Below are 15,031 nucleotides of genomic sequence, written 5' to 3' on the forward strand. Positions count from 1 at the left end.
AATGTTATTTTAGTCAAAGGCATTCTTAAAAGGGAATTATTATACATATATATATATATATATATATATATATATATATATATATATATATATATGTATATACATATATATATATATATATATATATATATATATATATATATATATATATATATATATATTTAAAATTATTATTATTATTATTATTATTATTATTATTGTTTTGCAGCAAGTTTATTTAGGTTTTGGGGAACAATTTCCCATACAATTACTGTTTATTTACAGCAGCATACTGCATAACAGTTACAGTAATGCATATAGGAATGTATTTTTATATAATTGTATAATATAATATACCATATATAACTATACAGTATATAATTATAGTTCCTTACTTAAAATGTACAGTTATTTATGGGCAACTGCTTTCAGTGTTTATTAATAAAAAATGTATATGATAATTAGCTTTACAGCATCAACAGAATTTAAGCTTCTGATCTTTCACTACATGAGCCTAACATATAAAAATGGCATTTTATATACATATAACATTCTTATCAAAATGTACATATACCTGAACATGCTGATATCAGGAAATTTGAGAAGCACAATTAAATTGTAAGTATAAAAAGACCCCTCTAAAACAACAGTGAAAGAGATACAACGGAGAAACGACTTGTCAGCTTGACAGGCTGTACAGTAGAGCTTTTGTTTTCTTTCATATCCTTGCCAGATGAGAGCAGGACACGCTGCGTTCTGTCACATCGGTTCCCGTCACTGGCAGACTGAAGCCTGTGAGGGCTAGCCAGACGTCCATCAGAGTGACAGGCCCCGGTGCCTGTGGCTGGTGCATTATGGGGCCCGACCACGAGCCACAGCAACACCATGTCCAAGTGTTAGCAGATGATGCACATTTCAGACATGCTAATACAAAGCGTCAGGCCAGCCATGAAACCATTTCTCTTCCTCACTTCAGGACTTTAGGCTTATCTCTGACACAGACAGACCACCTAACCCCATGCTCAGGGAAACACGCCATACTCGCATGCAGTGTCCACAGAGTGATAACAGATAACATTCTGTTATTTAATTTAACAAATACAGGCTTTCAGTTACCTTTTTAAAATCTTTTTTTTTGTCTAATTTTAATATGTGTATAAAAATTTTACGGCTTGATTTGGTAACAATATTGAATGTTTTCCCTATTTGTAGAAATGGAAAAGCAAATGACTGGATATGCATGGGTTTTTACATCATACTGTTTAATGAAGCCATTTGCAGAGGTTACAACATCTACGTTTTTTTTTTTTTTTTTTTTTTTACAAGATTCTTGCATCAGATTATCTGCATTGTGCTGTCACTGATTAGACACACATCATGACGAGACACCGCGGTGACACCGCAATCACTAACACAACCCTGTAACTATTAAAAATCCAACCTTCTGTGCACTATTTTTGTCATTTGCTACTGTAACATTGCCCTCGTTCGTGTCCTGTTCACTTTCTATCTGATTTCTTTTTCTTTTTTTTTTTTTTTTTTACAGACAATGTGGATAGATTTTTTTGCAGGCAGGTGGAGTGAAAAGATGTAAAAAAAAAAAATACTCAATGCATGATATGATCCTCTCTTCGTGTTTGTGTTTGTTTGCAGCAGTCTCTGTCATGTTTTATTTTTTATTTTTATTGTGTGTGTGTGTGTGTGTGTGTGTGTGTGTGTGTGTGTGTGTGTGTATGTTGGGATTTCTGGTAGATGATCTAAATTAACCACAATTAACAGTGAAGCAGAATGAAAACCATTGTTTCTGTGAATTATTTTCACGTTAGCTAAGAGACTTAAACTCAGAAGACTAGCCTGATGGCATGTTGTGCCGTTAACATAAACAGGACCGAGGACATTAAAATACATTACAGGACCAAGTTAATTGACCATCAGAGACATTGTAAAGTAAAGGATGTACATGACAAAAGGTCATTTTTTGATGGAATAATACAAATGTGGAAAGGATGACGTCTTTACATTAAAATGATTGGTAATCATATAATAGCTTGACTTTTTTTTTTTTTCCAGGACATTTATGGCCTTGTTTTGAAAGGGGTCTAACTGTCCAGCATAGTGGATTTGTCCTGCTGTATTTTAAAACTTGGCTAAAGATAATGCGTTTTGCAGGTGTTGCTTGGCGTATTGGATACAGTAGAAAGCAGTCCAGTGTCCCTGTGATGTACCAGTTTTAAAAATACTTATGAAATGAAATAATGTTAGACACTAAAATAAAGATGAGGCAGTGGAGTAAACTTACACGTACAAGTACAAATGAAAATTACAGTCTTTAAAAAAAAGAGGAAATAGAATAAAAAATGATGATGAGGGACTAAGAGTAAGTACTGCGCCTGGATGAATCATAAATAAACAAAAGGAAACACACACACACACACACAGTGAAAGACAGTGAGCGAGATGCATTACAATTTAATCCCTGTAATATTGTAAAAACATGGATTTGATATGATCCAGATGTTGCAATGAGTTTTGCAGTGAATGATATTGTAAATACCAAACCAAAACACAATGAAATGATCCTCTTGGTAAAACATAAACCAGACAGTTAGCTATGTAATCACATTCAGTTAAGCTTCAAATCCAGTAGCTCTAGTCTAAAGGACAGATTTCCCCTAGCCTAATTTTTACATACTCTGAATGCTATTTATTAATAATTGCTTGGAAATTTATCACAAAAGCCCCAAGGGGGAAGTCCGCGAGTGCTGGCAACTCTCTTAAATTCCCTTGATAAAAAAAGGCCATACATCACTAAAAATTGCCTCAGAAACATTATCCTCTTCCCTTTTTTCATCCACACTGACTGTATTTAGCAAAACAGATTGTTACAGTCATATCAGTTATACATGCCACTTCAGGAATCACTGCTGCTTTAATAGAGGATAGAGAATATATGTGAAGAGAGATATTTGTGTATATATATATATATATATATATATATATATATATATATATATATATATATATATATATATATACACACACATATATAAAAGTCAACTTAATACTAGTGTCACTTTACCTAAGGTTAAGATTCTGGTCTGATTTACATTAGAATGTCATGACAACAGACTTTGTATCACGGTAGCACTGTTACGACACTGGACTGCCTTCACGCATCACACATCATGTTCACTGCAAACACCATGTCACATGACCATAAGCACCTGAATCACATTGGCATTTAAGTATATACATACTCAGCAATAAATAAACGCCCTCTCACATTCAACTGCTTTCATTTCCAGCAAATTTCTTAACATGTGTAAATATTTGTATTAACATAAAAATATTCAACAATTGAGACATAAACCGAAGACGTTTCACAGACATTTGATGAACAGAAATGGAATAATGGGTCCCTGAAGGGGGGGGGGGGGGTTGTCAATAGTAAAAGTAACAGTCAGTATGTGGTGGCCTCCCGCTGCTTTAAGTACTACGGAGCATCTCATCCCCATGGACTGCACCAGATTTGTCAGTTCTTGCTGTGAGATGTTACTCCACTCTTCCACCAAGGCATTTGGAAGTTCTCGATCACGTCTTTGGGGGACACGTGGTTACATGTAATTTTCCACTGCAAGGATTATCAGCTGTCCTTCCTGTCTCCCTATAGCACTGTCTTAGGTGTCTTACATTACAGACATTGCAGTTTATTGCTCTGAACACATATGCAGTACTCATGCCTCCCTGCAGAAGGCCTATGGCATGTTCACGCAGGTGAGCAGGAACTCTAGACATCTTTCTTCTGGTGTTTTTCAGGGTCAGTACAAAGGTCTCTTTAGTGTCCTAAGTTATTGTAACTGTGACCTTAATTGCCTAGTGCTGTAAACTGTTCGTGTCTTAAGGACTGTTCTACAAGTGCATGTGCAATAATTATTGATGGTTCATTGCACAAGCATGAAAAACATAATTTAAACCCTTTCCAATAAAGATCTGTAAAGCTTATTTGGATTTTACAAAATGACCTTTCAAATACAGTCTCCTGAAAAAGGGACGTTTCTTTTTTTGCTGTTTATACACACACACACACACACACACACACACACACATACACACACACACACACACACACAGACCTTTTTATGTAATTGAAATCTAACAACATTTGATATACAGTATAGATGCTGTAATTCTACTTTAGTACATGAGCTGTGTTAAATGTTTGTATACTACACATACAAACGTGTGATTCAGGCTAACTCTCTGCTCTAGAGGAACACAAGGGGGTGCCCTTATCCTTCCCCTGTGATGTTGATGGCAGTCATGGAGAGAGAGAAGCACTGGTCCCGTGCAAGAAACTGTACCCAGCAGGACTGTATGAGTTTTTGTGTACAGCTGTGTGGCCTCCGTCATTATGACAACTCTGGCTAATGGTGTGATGGAATGCAAGCAATCACAACCTCTTAGCATATGTCAGTAATTCTCACACAGACACATAGCACACTCTCTGAATTTGTCTCTCTGTGTTCACAGACTATTAGGGCCACCACGGGAAAAGAAGGAAAAGAGCTGAACAAAGAAATGGAGAACAGAGAGAAAGAGGCAGACCGAGAGAGAGAGAGAGAGAGAGAGAGGCCCAGCCTGGCCATAGTCCTTTAACACTTGTTCAGTCCTCTGGCGGTGGAGGATTTGGTGTCTAATGCCAGTGATTTTTTTTTCCCCCTATGTGAATTAATTAGTCTCTGCCAGTGCCGGCCACATTTGTCATTTGAATTTATGCTAATGAGTTCTGAGCGTTCCTGGTGGACCTGATAGGCTTGAGCAGCTGCCTCCACTTTCTGGGGGCCTGAGCCTCTCCTTCCCCCAATCTCTCTCTCTCTCTCTCTCTCTCTCTCTCTCTTTCTCTGTCTCTGTCTCACTATCCCTCGTTCTCTCGCCTTATCATCTCAGAATCCTCGGTAGCCTGGACTCTCTGACCTGTCACTCCACAGGGGGCTGGCCATGTCCTGTACTGATAAGCCAGCTTATTATCTCTGCGTGGGGAAGTGGGTTTAAGGACCACACACACACACACACACACACACACACACTCTCTCTCTCTCTCTCTCTCTCTCTTTCTGTCTCTCCCTCTCTCTCATCCTCTCTCTACTTCAATATGGATTAACAACTATGACTATTTTCAAAAATCATTTCACAATAGGCCACAGATTTTTTGCTGTATTTTTTGTTAGTTTAAGGAAAATTAAAACAAAACAAAAAACCCTCCATCTGATACTGAATGCAAAATGTTACAGTATCGGAAGAAGGACACAATAAATGACAAAAAAAAAAAAAAGAGAAAGAAGAACATTTCATGTTTATTCATTGTTTAAGTTGGTGCCTTTTCTAAAAATGTCCAAAATAACAGATTTTCAGCAATATGTGAGAGGAGGACCTGGCAGGCTGCGTGTCTGAATCTTTACAATCCTAATTTAAGTCCTCTTAATTTAAGTGGTGAATTTGGGCATTTGGAACGCTAGGTAGCATTACAATGAACAAAACGGAGTAAAATTGCATATTTGAATGGTGCAGATGGCTTTCATTGGAGACATGAATGAAAGTTGTTTTTAGGGCCGGAATGATACAGTGAGGTGTTTATAAATAGGGAGGAGAGGAAAGCAATGTCTGAAATGAAGTCTGTATCATATATAGCTGCACAGTTTTCTGAACACTCCCTCTTTTTCCTCGTACTCCTTCAATGTCTCTGTCTTTCTCTCTCTCTCTCTCTCTCTCTCTCTCTCTCACTCTCTCTTTCTCCATGGTGAGAGCAAAAATGCTGCACTTAAACACTGAGGTCCATCTTGGCAGCGTTTTTGCGTGGCTGAACTGAGCGCTAAAAAGGAGCTCGACTGCTCCCTCCATTTAGCCGACCAGACACGAGCACTTTGCTGCTCCTCCCTATGTAATTTTCAGGCGTGTTGCAAGAGAAGGTTAGGCCCTTCGTAATGCTTCATGAGCCATATTTTTCATTCAAAATTTCCCTTAAAATGGAAGTCAAACAGCTTATGGAACTCGCATGCCATTTACATGCTTGTATCAAATATTACCAGTGTACTGAGAAAACATGCACAAAATAATATTTTCTTAGCTTAAAAACCTGAGTTTTATGGTTTTTCTACAGGCAGGCTGAGAGGACTGCTGTATGTGATGCTGTTAATTGAGAGTGATAGCTCCCCTTAGTGTTTCCATTAGCTGCCGAAAAATGAGTAAAAAAAAATCTATAAACTTTTGCCCTGCTCTATTTTCCCATGTGGAAAAACAACAATGCTGTTTGCACATCAGCGCTCCTGTAGCAGGATAATGCAGGCATAACCCAGGCAGCAGGCCGCTTTAATTATTTATTGGGATGGATTAATACAGGCCAGGCCCGCAGAGGGGCCCATCGGATCTCGTTAACACTCCCAACCCAGAGCCGTTGCCTGCGTCATCTCTACTCTCAACTCTCCAGCTCGCCTGCTGCAACACTAAACAGACCTCCCGCTGAGCCTTGCGGGGTGCTCCCCGCTTCGCTCCTCACATTATTTTAATCGTCTGGGGAAAAAAAAAAACGGGAGAGAGCGAGGGAGAAATATATACATATGATGTAGTTTTGCTGATTGTTGTGTGGCTCCAAAGTGAACCCACTCATTATTGTAGAGCTTGAGGGGGGTAACAGAGATGATGAAGGTAGGAAAGGATGATGAAGTGCAGTCAACTCATACTGATTGACATTTGGGTTTGGATTTGCTATGTTCTTGCACTGAGTTTGTTGAATGAAATGCTAACGTTACTGGAATAAAACAGCCGCAGATTAATCTGAATTATTGTGCACTGCCGTGGCAGAACTCTTCAGAATTTTTATACTGAATTCAACAGTTTCAGTTTAAAACTGTGGACTACTATGCTTATCTTCAGCTGTTAATAGTTTAGATACAGGAATCCCTTCACTTTATGTTTTATTGCTTATGTGCAGTGTTAGAGAGAGTGTGTATGCACAATGATTGAAACTGTAATCAAATTATATCCAAAACTTTGTGTCTTTCTCACACAGTTCTTGACGCCCTACAGTGTCTTTAGCTACTTGGCTCAAATTCATGACACCTACTCGAATAGTGAGGGAATGAAGGCTGTTACTAATGTAATTTGTAAGGTGGGAGGGGGCATTGTGCTTTTTCCCTGGCTTTGGGTGGTTGTGGGTGTAGTGTCAAAGAGGAAAGATGACCAAAAGCATAACAGAGTTTCAACTTCCAGAAATTCTTTCCTCTGGCATGGTGTTGAGTTGGCTACATACAAGAATCTGATTGTATATATTAATTAAGCAGGGGTTAGGGTTATTTTTTGCATTTGGCTGGCCCCAATGTAAACTACCCAAGCTATAATGTTGATTCCTTTGTAAATATCTCTAGTTTCTTTGCAGCAATGGGACTGGAGAGACAGATTTGTTGTTGTTAAATATTTTAGTTAACTACTTTCATAATGGTAATGGCCTCTAATCGTTCACTCTGACAAAAATGTTTAACTCAGAATCTGTAACATTTCTTTGACTTATGCTAAGAACCAGGAGTGTTGCTAGGCCAGATTTGAATAGTTTTTCATAGTCATACTTCATTTTAACCATATCATGACATCTCAAAACAGACAGAGTTGGCATGGCACTAAGACCTGGGGGAGACTGCTGGTGCTCTAATTCAGTGGTTTTCAAAGTGGGGGCCGGCCCCCTCGGGGGCGCTAGGGGGCGCCCGGGGGGCCGCAACAATTTGGTGTTCCCATCCCTCCTACTAGTATGTTTTCTCTTTCTCACTCTCAGACAACCACACACACACACACACACACACACACACAATCAATTCCTAATGTAATGTAATGTAAGATGTAATTATTAATAAAAAAAAAGGGAGATATATTCAGAAGTCTGTATTTTTAATGTGTTTTAAAGGCATCTTGCAAAATTGGGGCCTCGGTCAAATGTTAATGCCATTTGGGGGGCCTCGCCTTGGAAAAGTTTGGGAACCCCTGCTCTAATTCAGTGTTGCCTTGGCTGTGCTACTCTCACTGAAAAGCAAAACTGCATTGTCCCAAGTGGTGGCAGGTTAAAAGTTTACTAAAAACATTAGGTTTCATTCAAAGTACTGAGAGTAGATAGTAATATGAATTTGTGGAAAAGTTATGGTCAATATAGCAAGTTTTACCTGGTTGATAACTTGTTAGCTAGCTAACATAAGGTTTGTGTGAGGTAACGAATGGGGCACTTAAAGTTAGCTGGATGATGAGCCAGCCTTTTTAGCCTATTTTAACAGTAATTTTAAGAACCTCCACAGATAGTGAGAGTCAGTGAATGAAATAGATAGAAATAATATTACTGGCAGCATTTTTAAAATTGGCTTTCATACTGTATATCTCTTCAATATTCAATACATCAAATTATAGTTATAGATTGTTGTTTACAATAAGTTAATGGCGGGAAAAAGTCATTGTATTAATAATTAGGCAAATTTATATCTTAATTCCTCAAACAGTAGAAATAAAGCCAGTCAGTTCAAACAAAAAACAAAACAAAACTGACCTCTCATTAAGTCTTGAGTTCTTCAATTTGAGTTTAATAAAAAATAACACGTTACTAAGACAAGGACAACCCCAATTCGGCAGCGCTTCTGGACAGTGTTGATGTATGGCTTTGTGGAATGTTGTTCTCGCAGATTGGCGAGCCTCGATCCATTCTTACACTTGAAGGACTAGGCTTTTTGGAGGCTCCTTATATACTATGATTAGATGATTGTCTCACCTGTTTCACATCACCTTTTTAATTCAACATTTCAAATCGCTATTAGTCCTAAATTGCCCCTGTCCCAAATTTTTTTGGAACGTGTTGCATGCATCAATTTAAAAATAAATGTTTATCTTCTAAAAACTATGCAGTTCATTAAGTAAAACATCTAATCAAAGTACATTTACAAATCACTCCTCGTTGTTTTTATTAGCATTTTCCATACTGTCCCAATTTTCGGAATTTGGGTTGGAAATTGAGAAAAAGAATCTAAAGCAGACTGACAGCTGAAGGAGCATGTCTGATGGAGGTTAGTGATCAAGAAGTAATGAAGTGATAGCTGTTTCCACTTTCAGTTAAAATTAATATTGAATTTGAAGGCATAGTCCTATGGCTCCTACTATACATAAACAAAGATTTTTGACATTTTTAGGTTGATTTGGTGCTTTTTGACTAACACCTAACAACTCTGTTGTCATCTGGCTGGGGATGGAGTGGACTTTTTCTATTTGTAGATATATTATTCTATGGTAAAATGGTAAATGGTCTGTATTTATATAGCACTTTTTTTTTTTTAACCTTTGCAGTTCCACAAAGCGCTTTACACTGTTTCTCATTCACCCATTCACTCACATACTCACACCAACGGTAGCAGAGCTGCCATGCAAGGTGCTAGCTTGCCATCGGTAGCAACTTGGGCTTCAGTGTCTTGCCCAAGGACACTACGGCATGTGGAGACATGAGGGCCAGGAATCGAACTGCCAACCCTACGATTAGTGGACAACCCTCTCTAACACCTGAGTCACAGCCGCCACATATATTTTCTATAATACCCTAATATATCAACCGTTTATGAGAATAAATAACATTTTAATTGAGAAAATGTAATATTCGTGCTGTCAGATGTCTGTATGACCTTTGAAATTCTGTCACCTGGTATTAAACATTAACTGGTAAATGCACTAGAATAACATATTTTGGGCCTTCAACTTATCTAAAATAGAGGAGAAGGCGTGGATTGTCTTGTGCCTTTTAGTGGATGGATAGCTATAAAGAAACAGATCCACTATGTGCCAAATTCACCAAATAGCCATATTTTTAATATCAATTTAATGCCTACAGTATTGCTACTCATTAAAAAAAATCTGAGTGAGTATATCTCCAGAGCCCTCCTAGTAGAAGCGTAGCCTTCTTATCCACAACTAAGAACCTTTAAGCTAAAAACCCTTAAATATCGAACCCTTCAAGAACCCTTAAGGAAGTGTTGTATGAACAGTGGCACTTTTCCATTTAGGCCCTGACACACAAAGAGAGGTTAAATCTAGAACCCTTAATGGTTATTTGTCCTGCTTCTTTAGCAGAACATTACAACATAATGTTTTATCAGAGAGGCTTCCCCCAGGAATATAAGAATATTTAACTTTCCAAAAAAACATTTTTCCATAAGTGTGTTGGTGTAGCAAGTGGTCTATAGGGCTATGGTTAAATATTACATCAAAAACACAGAACATGTGGAGCTTTTCTTTGGTCCCTTAGGAGAAACATTTATTGGCTATCATCATAGTCATTTTAGTGTTTCTGTTGGAAAAAAGATTTTCATTTGGTCTGGATTCACATTTTTTTGCCACTAAAATTTGCAAAAACAATTGTTTGATGTTAACCATAAATCATGCCCTACCCACCACACGCAGCTCATATAGGGGGCTACAACTGAGCAGTCATTTCTCTTTGACCTTAGAATGAGAAACTATGGATGTGATGTGGTTTATGTCTTGCGCTTTAAGTAAAAAGTTAAAAGTGTACTGGAGGATCAATTCCAAAGACTAACAGTGAGCTTGTAAAAAAGAGAGCATTGAGAAGTCAGAACCTGGCTCGTCTGGCTTCATTTGAAAATGATGTAATACCCCAATTAGCAACTGTAGCTGTGACCACTTCCTTTAAGGAAAATTATTTTCATTTGGACAGTTCCACTAGTGCCATCTCTACATTTTACTTCCTCAGAGACAAGTAAGCAATTCAAAAGATAAAAGTGCTTGAAAATGTTAAACAGAGTAGATACGGCACTCAAGTATGCGTTTTATTATTTCATGGCTTGTGTTACATAGTGTGCTTTATTTCATATGTGGTTACACAAGCTCTTAAAAGAAAACAGAAGTATCAATACAACCTGTTTTATGAAAGATGTGATCAACAGATAGTAATCCAGCAATTTACTGTTCTTTAATAATGACAGCAAATACAGAGTGCCTTGTTGACTGAAATGACAAAAGACAAAGTATAGATAAAAAAAATTATGGAACAGAACATGCTTAATGCAATCAAAATCGTGACAGTCTGCATGTTGGCCCCTAGTGTTCTGGGTGACAATAAAAATGTGTGTGAATTGAGAACCCTACTGTTCCTGCAGCTGGCAGCCTTTTCATGCTTTTGTACAACGCGGGCCGAAGATCTGGCCTCCCTGTGTGTCTCATGCTCCTGCTAAATGAAGCAGATCCATCACGGAGGAGGAGGCCACGACAGTGATTTAAGACGGTGCTCCTCGACTCCTCAGGACGTCCTGCGTCTTCTCTGGCAGACACATGTCTCACTTGTCCTGGAGACAGATGGTGGAGGAGGAGGCGTGGAGAGGAAGAGAGGAGTCCCCTCCCTGTCTGTCTGTCTGTCTATCTGTCTCTCAAAGTAGCTGCTCCTTGAATGCCAATGCGAGCAGCCTGGCATGGTGATGGCGGTGCTGCCCAGGGAGGGCTGCGTTGCGGAATCCTGTCTGAGAGCATCCTGGCAGGGCTTCTGATGGAGTGCGCCTTTTTCTTAAGGATAGTGTTGGATGAACATAACTTATGTTTAAATAGCTTCATGAATTTGGAGTTTTAATGTTTTACTAAAAGTGTGAAAATACAAAATAAAACCCCCAATATTCATGCACTTGCTTGAATTTCTTGAATAAACATATATAATCTATTAAAAATCATAGATATAATACAAAGAGTACATTCAGGTTTTTTTGTTGTTGGGGGATACATGATTTGATTATATGTAGATATTTTATTTGTAATATTTAAGTGCTACATATGAATTTTAGGGTATTTTAAAATAAAATGTGTTATGTACAGTATATTTCTTTACAATCCAAAGAAACAGCTCACAGTGGAATTTCCACATCTTAGTAGTGTACAGTACATGAGGTTTAAAGTGACTGGAGGAGACTGGTGAGGAAAGACTGACCTACATTGTGAGAAACAGTGTAGCATAGACAGAGCCTCTTAAGCAATTAAGGACTGTGGCTGCTTTACTATTTTCTAAGGATTCTTAAACAAGCCTGGGGCTTGAAGCTTCTTGGAGGCACATTTACCATTTTGTTCATATTTGCTCTACAAGGATACTTTTATACAGTTTAAGGGGAACAAGCTGCTATACTGCTCAAAGAATTTTCCAGAAGTTGTATGAAAAGTGACTAAGGTTTAATTAGGGTTAGGGTTAAGGTTAGGGTTAGGGGTTAGGGTTAGTATTTGTAACTTTTCTTATGACTTTTTGTATGACAAAATCTTAACAGCATTGGCCACAATAGTTTGAGATTATAAGAACAGATAAAGAGCAAGAGAGCAAGTTGTTACCTATAACCTTTTGATAACAGCAGAAACCTACATCTTTCCAACCAAATACTGTATGAATACATTATTCAGAATGAACACACACACACACACACACACATTATATATATATATATATATATATATATATATATATATATATATATATATATATATATGGTTGAACCTTTTGATCTTTTGTTCAAAATATTCACAAAAATACTCTGCTCTCATGGGTATCAAACGATTGCAAACAAAACACAAGTTTATCGAAAAAATGTATCTTTGTTAAATATAGTTGTGCAACAATTATTGGCACCCTTTTAGTCAATACTTTGAGCTACCTCCCTTTACCCAGATAACAGTCTTCTCCTAAAATGCCTAATGAGGTTGGAGAATACATGGCAAGGGATCTGAGACTATCCCTTCACACAGAATCTCTCCAGATCTTTCAAATTTTGATGTCCATGCTGGTGGACTCTCCCTTTTAGTTCACCCCACAGGTTTTCTATGGGTTTCAAGTCAGGGGACTGGGATGGCCATGGCAGGACCTTGATTTTGTGGTCAGTAAACCAGTTTTTGTGTTGATTTTGATGTATTTGATGTTTTGGATCATTGTCCTGCTGGAAGATCCAACCACGGCCCATTTTAAGCTTTCTGGGAGAGGCAGTCAGGTTTTCATTTAATGTCTGTTGATATTTGATAGAGTCCATGATGCCATGTATCCTAACACAATGTCCACATCCTCTGGCAGAAAAACAGCCCCAGACATTAAAGAGCCACCACCATATTTAACCGTGGACATGAGGTACTTTTCCATATGGCTACCTCTCTGTGTGCGTCAAAACCACCTCTGGTGTTTATTGCCAAAAAGCTCTATTTTGGTTTCATCTGACCATAGAACCCGATCCCATTTGCAGTTCCAGTAGTGTCTGGCAAACTGAAGACGCTTCAGTTTGTTTTTGGATGAGAGTAGAGGCTTGTGGATGACTTCAGATTGTAGTTTTGGAGACTTTCTGACCCCAAGACACAACTAACTTCTGCAATTCTCCAGCTATGATCCTTCGATATTTTTTGGCTACTTCAACCATCCTCTTCACAATGTGTTGAGACAATATAGACACACGTCCAATTCCAGGTTGATTCATAACATTTTAGTTGACTGAAACTTCTTAATTATTGCCCTGATGGTGCAAATGGGCATTTTCAATGCTTGTGCTATTATCTTATAGCCACTTCCCATTTTGTGAAGCTCAACAACCTTTTGCCGCACATCACAGCTATATTCCTTGGTCTTACCCATTTTTATGAATGACTAAGGGAGTTTGGCCTATATGTTACCTCATATTTATTCCCCTGTGAAACAGGAAGTCATGGTTAAACAATTTCCTGCTCCTATTCACCCAGGTGTACTAAAAAAATTTAAAAATATCAATGGGAATATACTTCAAATATATTTTTCTCATATGAATTCATAGGGGCACCAATAATTGTTGCACACCTACAGTATATTTAAGAAAGTTTTTTTTTTAATAAACCTGTGTTGTGTTTGCAATTGTTTGATACCCATGACAGAGTATTTTTGTGAATTTTTTAAACAAAAGATCAAAAAGGTTAAACAATAAAGACAATTTTTCACAGCCTTATTTGCACATATTTACTAAGGGTGCCAATATTAATGGAGGGCACTGTATATATATATATATATATATATATATATATATATATATATATATATATATATATATATATATATATATATATAATTCTGAATAACTTATACATATACGAATAACACTTTTTTCCCCCCAACATTTTTGGAAGGTTGCCAGAACGTTTCACAGAACATGTGGTGGAAACTAAATTTCTCCTTCAAGAGAGGTACTCAAAGGGATGCAACACTTTTACTTTCATGTGGACGTGAGCGAGAAGTCAGATATGAAACTCACGGGATATGAATATACTGAATATTAATATGAATGTGCTGCACTGCATGGTGCATTCATACTGCAGAATCCATAGTAACTGCATGGGTTGCGGTCATTTAAATTAGGTTAATAGGTTGTTTATAGTTTGGGAAATGAAAACATGAACAGAGGCAAGCAAAAATAAAAACTGCATGACTGAGATTAAAAAACAGTCCTGTAGACTCTAATTGAACTTGAGTGAAGTAGCTGAGGTTGAGGATTCAACACTTAAGATTTTAATCCAAATACAGATACTGATAAGGATAGGGATATTTGGAGCACTAAATACATTTACATACATATGGTAGAATTGCATTACACCCCTAATGCTCATGCATTAAGACATAAAAACAGACTAACCAAAATAGGTCATAAGGGCATTGTCTCTGCACTCTGTTTCCTCTATCCTCCAGATTTGTGAATGGAGTTCGTATTTTAGAGAGAAATTGGAAACATCACTCCTATTAAAGCAAATCTGTGTGAGTCTTGTATTAGCCCTCTGAAAGGTTGAGCCCTTGGGCTTCTGTTGTTAGGATGCACTCTGACAACTTGAAGAGCCAATCTCTGGCATTACAGTGTAGAATGAAGAGGCCATACGTCTTTGTTTGCTTTCCAAAGGAGAAAGTGTGCTCCGGGCAACCAAATTAACATATGCCAAACAGCTTTGCCTATTCTGACCTAGAATGACTTTTCACTCCTTTTTGAGGATTTGGCTGATG

The sequence above is a fragment of the Ictalurus furcatus genome, chromosome 22 (genome assembly GCF_023375685.1).
Source record: "Ictalurus furcatus strain D&B chromosome 22, Billie_1.0, whole genome shotgun sequence".
In the NCBI taxonomy this organism is placed as follows: Eukaryota; Metazoa; Chordata; class Actinopteri; order Siluriformes; family Ictaluridae; genus Ictalurus; species Ictalurus furcatus.